Source organism: Fistularia commersonii, chromosome 9 (assembly GCF_037954325.1).
Source record: "Fistularia commersonii isolate RoL2024-O1a breed Wild chromosome 9, RoL_Fcom_v1.0, whole genome shotgun sequence".
In the NCBI taxonomy this organism is placed as follows: Eukaryota; Metazoa; Chordata; class Actinopteri; order Syngnathiformes; family Fistulariidae; genus Fistularia; species Fistularia commersonii.
The window spans coordinates 1379878-1387566 of record NC_141292.1 but is presented as its reverse complement, the minus strand read 5'-3'; the positions used below and the strand labels follow the sequence as shown (position 1 = coordinate 1387566).

The 7689-nt window shown below is 47.7% G+C and overlaps 1 long non-coding RNA gene across 1 annotated transcript in view; it reads left to right on the top strand.

Moving 5' to 3' along the window:
* The window catches only part of LOC147230885 (uncharacterized), a 30145-nt gene extending 26749 nt beyond the window's left edge, over nucleotides 1-3396 (top strand). Inside the window, exon 4 of the long non-coding RNA XR_015106559.1 lies at nucleotides 718-3396. This is a non-coding gene — a long non-coding RNA (uncharacterized LOC147230885). The remainder of the gene's footprint in view (nucleotides 1-717) is intronic.
* Nucleotides 3397-7689: the final 4293 nt, after the last annotated feature.

Sequence of the window (7689 nt, the reverse complement as noted above, 5' to 3'; positions counted from 1 at the left end):
ACATTTTATTCGTTGAAACATGTGTATCACATACATTTATGTATTTTTATATACGTTATACGGGTGTGTGTGTGATATGAATGTTATTTGTGTGTGTGTTTTGTGACAAATATAATATGTTTGTATGATATATATTTATATGTATATGATGAATATTATATATGTGCAAGCATATAATATAAATATTATTTCTGTGTGTGTGTGATATAAATTATATATGTGTGTGTATGATATATATTATATGTATATGATGAATATTATATATGTGCATGTGTATAATATAAATTGTATATATATGTATATGTGTTTGACATTTATTTATATGTACATATATAATAATATATATATATATATATATTATTATATATGTGCATTTGTATATTTTAAATTTTATTGTGTGTGTGTGTGTGTGTGTACACATGTGTTAATTTAAAAAAAAAAAAATCTTGAAGGAAAGTATTCCGATGCAAATTGCTTTGGAATATTTTATTGAAGAGAGGATGAATATATTTATATTTATATGTATATATATATATATATATATATATATGCATAATTAAATTCACCCAAAGCCAAAAACAAACACACTGATGGGCTTCTCGCCACGCGGGTTTGTTTTCCGGCGCAGTCGTTCGTGGTTCTCAGTGTTGTTTACATAGTTCATGGTTGCGTTCTCCTCTTAATACACTTTATTTTGTGTTTTTTGCATGAAATCAGCCCTCATTACGGCTCCCGAGAGTGAAAAGCGCTAGTGGGAGTGATGTTGGTGTTGGAGATCCTGCCAAGCACTACGACACGGCTAAGTCAACCATCTGTGCAAAGACGCGCTAAAGACGGACGGTGCGGCTAAAGGAGTGATGATGCTAACGGAGGTTCTGAAAACTATGTTTTTGGAGCTGGAGAACGGATCAGCGGGATTTACATGCATTTTAATAAGAACGGAGTCAAAGAGCGAATGAAAGTCGTAGGCTGAGGTACCACCATGTAGAAGATGGAAGATAGAGGACCATCAGCCAGAAGGAAGGGAAAGGCGGAGGAGATGGAGGTGAGATGATCTACAAACACTGACAACGACCAGAAGACAGGAGGCAGAGCTGGAGGTCGCAGAGATGAAGATGCTGAGGTTCTTTTTGGGAGTGACCATTTTGGTTATTTGTATATATTTTTACATACCTTTGACTTTTTTTTTTATTAATTTTTTTTTTTTTTTTTGCTTTACTGATTTTTTGTGCTTTACTATTCTTTTTATTTTATTTTTATTATTTACTATTTTTATTCTTTATTTTTATATTATTTATTTTTATTGATGTAATTTTTATATTTTATTTTTAGAGTTCTAGTTTGATTCTTCCCTGCTTGGCTCTGAAGCAGGAGCTGCTTTCAACAAAAAGCAATTTCTCCCCTGCGGATCAATAAAGTGTTTTAATTCTGATCGATGTTTTGGAGAGAAGGTCAGAGAAGCCGGACTGAGATGGTCGGGTCATATACAGGGGAAGGATAGTGAATATATTGGTAGACGGATGCTGGAATCCGAGGTCTAGAGTCCGGACCTCGGATTCTAGCATCCGACTTCCAGCATTCCTCCAGACTCCAGGGGTAGAAGAAAGAGAAGATTGATGGATGTTAGTTGGTGTGAGCGAGGAGGATCCAGAGAGTAGGGTTAGATGGAGAAGTTCGATTTGCTGTGGAGACTCCCGAAGGGAAAAGCCCAAAGGAGAAGAAGAATTTGTCATAGGGGTGCAGGACATGTATGACCGAGACAAAGTGATGACTGAGATGGTTTGGACCTGAACGCTCCTCTTATCATGTCCAAAACCATGGTGAAGATCTGGGAAGAAGGTTCCTCAAGATGGAGCTGCCAGGCAGGAGGTCAAGAGGACGACCAAAGAGAAGATAGATGGACGTTAGTTGGTGTGAGAGAGGAGGATCCAGAGCACAGGGTTCGATGGAGAAGGTTGATTGGCTGTGGAGACTCCCGAAGGGAAAAGCCCAAAGGAGAAGAAGAATTTGTCATAGGGGTGCAGGACATGTATGACCGAGACAAAGTGATGACTGAGATGGTTTGGACCTGAACGCTCCTCTTATCATGTCCAGGATCCAGAGAGTAGGGTTCGATGGAGAAGGTTGATTTGCTGTGGAGACCCTGAAGGGAAAAGCCCAAAGGAGAAGAAGAAGATGTACATATACATATATGCAATTTCTAAATCTGAGTTTCCAACTTTACTTCTGCGTCACGGCGGACCAGGGTATTCTTTTAACGGTATGTGGGGAGTTTTCATTCTTCTTGTTTGTGAACCAGTCACAGCTCAGAACAACGACAGCAACTCTCCCCCGCGGAGTTCCAACATCCAAACCCCCTCGTCTCTGTCGCCCCTTCGTATGATTGAATAATATAACACAAAGCTTGCTGCTGCCTTCGCCTCCAGACGGCTAATGGTCTCCTCCGCCTTCAGCTCGGGGCCCGTCTTGTCGTCCGGCTGTTTGCTCTGCTTCCCGGGTCGCCATGGCAACCGGTGTGTTTATAGCAGGAGGAAGGCGGCGCCCTATTCTTTGCGGGAAGAGGCCACGCGTGGACACGCCGGCGTTCCCTGGAGGTGGCACCTCCGCGGGCTTTGCCCAAAATGCTCTTCTGACTGTCACATGACCTCATCTTAAAGGATTGGACTTCATTTGGAGGTAAAGATCTAGTGACCTCTGCTGGCTCTCCTGGAGTGACTGCTAATGCAACCCCCCGCTAGGTCATGTGACCAGCAGTCCAGTGTTTTTCAAGTCGCTGCTCTTCCTCCAGTCCTTCTTCGCCTTCGACTCCAGCTTGCAGTTCCCTCTCCGACCAGCAGGGGGTGCTGTTAGCACGCCGCTGGGCAGGAAGCGACAGCTGAAAAAAAATGAAGCGGCGGAGACGAGGAGTCTGCGAGAGAGGACATGCTCGTGAAGTTGAGGGCGATACGACTCCCCGCGGTTAACATGATTCTGTGAAATACTTAACATCTCAGATGGAACCCGCCGACTTCAAACGGCGATCCGCCGGTCCGACTGTAATTTGGCCTCGTCGTCCGCGGGGCCGGCGAGTCGCGGCGGGGCCTCCAAATGTCAGAGTGCCGCCGTGCGGAAAAAGCTTTCCGACCTCCGGGCGGGAAGAAGGAAAAACAACGCCGCCGCCGACGACAACAACAACGGCGACGGCGTCTTCTCGGTGAACGGCGGCGACATTTAAAGTTCACAACCTTGTCCGTCCTCAAACGCGTCACAGGCGGATGCGAGGATCTGATTTGAAGGGAAGTAAAAAAAAAAAAAAAAGGGAAAGAGATGGACGAGAGGAGGCGGACGTTTAGTCCTCGCTGTCCGTCCCCGTGTCAGGAGGAGGAATATATTACAATAGCCACTTAAGCTAATGCAACCCCCTGTATCAGATTAATTAATCTACTTTTGATCCGTGAATTAGTAGATTAGTGGTTAGCGAGGGGTCGAGTCGATCCTTTTAACCCCGGCGAGCGCAGGAGGTGTCAATTTATCGATGCCGCTCTTCGCCGTTAGCCCATTAGCCCGCGGCGGTGTGCTAACGGACGTAGCTGAGATGCTACAACTCCCAAATCATGGCGATTAATTAAGTTAATCCTCTCGCTACGAGCGGCGCGGCAGCCGGTGAGCTAGCTCCGCTCGAGAATGTAGGCCGATCTCCATTAATCCCGCTCGTCTGCTCCTTTTCTGTCATTACCGGCGCTGCGATGAAGACGGGTGCCAGAGCGATGGGCTCCCCGCCGTCGCCATCCGTCAATCCTTGTTCTTCGCTAGCAGAGCGGGTGACGGCTAATGGAGGGAAGCATGAAGGACAGCCGGGATGGCGCCTCCACAGGTTCTCCTCCCGTCCCTGATCTTTTATTTTTTTTTCAGAGGCGGATGACTCTAATAAAAGACTGCTGACACAACAGCCCCCGTGGCTGGATCCGCCGGCGGGCTTGTTTTTAATTTGAGCGTACATCCAGGGTGAAGCCCGAGGGCGCCGGAGCCGCGGGCTTCCGCTCTGCTTCTCCGACGTGATTAACACCGACTCCCACCCGCCGGTGAGGAGGCCCGAACGTCATCGGCAGCCGGAGACGTTTCCTCAAAATCATCAAAATCAGAGTGGGCTTCGTCAGGATGGCGTTCCAAACCCAAATGCGGATGGAAGGGTGACGTCGTGATCGTCACGGCCTGAATGAAGCTGTCGCTCGTCTCTGCAGGATGTGTGGATGACGGGGTGAACGGCCGTTTTTACGCGAGACTTTCAAATGACCGGTTGAACGCTTGTTTATCACGGGTGCATGTGTGTAAAAAGTTTAACGGCGATACAGTAAATGATGTGTGAATGAGTGAATGAATGAATGAATGGGTTCTATGTCTCTATAAGATGCGTGAATGAGTGAACAAATGGTTGTATGTCTCTTCTCTCATGTGAACGAGTGAATGTATGGTTGTATATCTATATAACGTGAATGAGTGAATGAATAGTTGCATGTCTCCCTATGACGCGTGAATGAGTGAGTGAATGGTTGTATGTCCCTGTGAATGAATGAATGAATGGGTTATATGTCACAATAAGCTGCGTGAATGACTGAACAGATGGTTGTATGTCTCTTCTTTCTTGCGAATGAGTGAATAAATAGTTGCATGTCTCCCTGTGACATGTGAATGAGTGAGTGAATGGTTGTATGTCTGTATGTGTTAATGAATGATTGCATGTTTGTATGTCACTGTAAGTGAATGAATGAATGAATGGGTTCCATGTCTATAAGTCTCTGTTTTTAAAAGACGTGTCCCTGTAAGATGCATGAATGACTGAATGAATGGTTCTACGTCTCTTTAAGTCTTGTGAATGACTAGTTGCATGTCTCCCTAAGACGTGTGAATGAGTGAATAAATATTTGGTTGCCTCTTTCAGTTGTGTGGATGAACGGTTGTATGTCTGTGAATGACTGAGTGAATGGTTGTATAATTCCAAATGACGTGTGGATGAGTGAATGAATGAATGGGTTCTATGTCTCTATAAGATTCGTGAATGACTGGACAAATGGTTGTATGTCTCTTCTCTCATGTGAATGAGTGAATGTATGGTTGTATATTTCCATTTGACTTGTGAATGAGTGAATGTATGGTTGTATGTCTCTGTGAATGAGCAAATGAATCGTTACAGGCTTCCATTTGACTTGTGAATGAGTGAATGAAGGCCTCTTTAAGTTATGTGAATGAGTGAATAAATGGTTGTATGTCTCCGTATCACGTGTGAATGAGTGGATGAATGATGGAATGCCTCTTGATGACAACACCTCGGTAAGGCCGACAACAACTGCGAGCAACCCGGGCGCGTTCTTAGACAACCAACTGTTGTTCTCAGCGAATGTCGCAGCCGTCGCACGTTCCTGCAGATCCACCTTCAGAACATCAGGAAGATTCGCAGATTCCTCACAGAGGATGCGGCGCAGACACTCCTCCAGGCTCTAGCCATCTCTCGTTTGGCACTACCGCAACTCCCTTCTTGCCGGTGACCATCAGGCCTCTGGAGCTTCTTCAGAAAGCCCGTCTGGTGTTCAGAAGTCCCAAACTCTCCCACACAACTCCCCTTCTTATGTCCCTTCACCGGCTCCCGGTCGCCTCCAGCATCGAGTCCAAGACCCTGGTGCTTGAATGGGACGGCGCCGTCTTATCTCCAGGATATGGTCGAGCTACATGTCCCTACCTTCCCCTCCGATCTGCCACCTCTCGGCGACCGTCAACCCCATCGCTCCGATCCAGCCGGTCTCGGCTCTTCTCGGTCTCGGCTCCCCGGCGGCGGGACGAACTCCCGTAAAAGGTCAGAACGACAGGGTCGCTGCCCATCTCCTGCCATGACCTGGAAACATACCTCTTCACCAAGCGCTACCCCACTAATCGCATGTAAAAAAACAAAGAAATGAATGTATTATATGGTTTTGAGATGGTTATTTGGCAGAGCGGTGACTTCTGAAGAACAACTTCTTGTACTTTGGATCTTCGGTTATTGAATTGCAATTTTTGTAAGTCGCTTTGGATAAAAGCGTCTGCTAAATGACTGGAATATAATATAATGCGATATGAACGAGTGAATGAATGGTTGTTTTCCTCTACACGGACCGGCGGTCCAGGGTCCGGAGGGACGTCGGAGTCGGTCTCTTCCGCGATCCTCCAGGATCTTCTGGCGTAAACTAGGTCAGGCTCAAAGGCGTAGCGTAGCTCGTCGGGGAGAGGCTGCCAGGATCTTCCTGTTTAGGGACTCGCAAGGGGGCGGAGAAGCCGTGGAAGAGAGGAACCAGGCCAGGAACCCATTAGCCTCGGCTGTGATCACAATGTGTCGACTTAACTTCTACCTCCTCCGGCTTCCTCCTCGTCGCAGGTAAACGCGTACGCCAGCCGTTCCTTCAGGGTGGACGTCCTTCATGGAGGAGTCGGGTACTTCTGACGCGCCTTCACGCCGTGCCAAGAAACCGGGCACGTAAGACAACATAGAAGGTCCGGGCATCAGAGGGGGCGTCATTAAACCCCTGCCTGGAGCTCCACCTCGTCCACCCCCGCCCCAAAAACATCCATCTTCATTAAAACGCCCGCCTTCTGAGCAGATGGTCATTAGCGGCCCGTTCTAAGTCCGGACGCCCCTTCGCGCACTCCGCCGCTATCTGGAGGACACCCGTCATCCCTCAGGAACCTGGAGAACCTGTCCGTGGAAGGGGGGTGTCTGACAAGGCCACCTGATAATGATCACTTTGGGCTCTTCATCCATCTTGGTGACACCTTTCACAATACCAGCGTGAGGCATGTTGATGGCCCGTGTAGGATAGTTAGTCAATATGTTGGAGCTCCTGGCAAGAAGATGGAGGAGATCGGAGGTGCCGTTCAGAACCTCTTCCTGGTTTTTAATCCTCTTAGTGGACGTGAGGAAGAACAAAGAAGGTGTTCCTTGGCTCCTCAGGCCGTCAAAGGTGCAAGCTAACGCCTAGCTTGTCCGTCAACACCTAACGGTCCATCATGAGATGGTCAGGGCGGCTTCCTCTTCAGCATCTCTGCTGGCCTTCATCTTCGGTCTTCTTCGGGCTCCTTCCTTCAGGGGTCCACAGCCAATCATCTCCTTCCATGCTAACCCTCGGCATCTCGCTCTCTCAGGCCAGCTAACTTCACGTCAACAGAGGTCCTCAATCCTGGCAACTGGACTTGATTTCTTCTTCTCCTTCCAGCCATAAACCTCCTCCCTGGTCTTCCTCCAGACCGACGCCAACCTCAGCATCCTTCTACCCAGATCTCCATCCCTTTGGTCATGTCCAAACCATCTCAGTGTGACTTTATCTTCAGAACATCTGACATGAGCTGTTCCTCTGATGGACTCGCTCCTCATCTTCTGCTTCCTTCAGAGGAACCTCCAGACCTTCATCCCCGCTGCCTCCCATCTCCTCCTCAGTGTCACCACACCTCCAACCCCAGCCTCCTTCTACTCAGACCTCCACAATCCCTCCTCCGCACAGGTCCAAACCATCCCGAACATCTCAACATGTGCCGTCCCTCTGATGGACCCCGTCCTGATCCTCTGGTTTCTCCAGAGGAACCTCCAGATCTTCAAACCCCACTGCCTCCCGTCTCCTCAGTGATCTTCACCATCCCTCTGTCCGCGTCCAAACCATCTCGGTATGACTTTATCTTCTAAACATG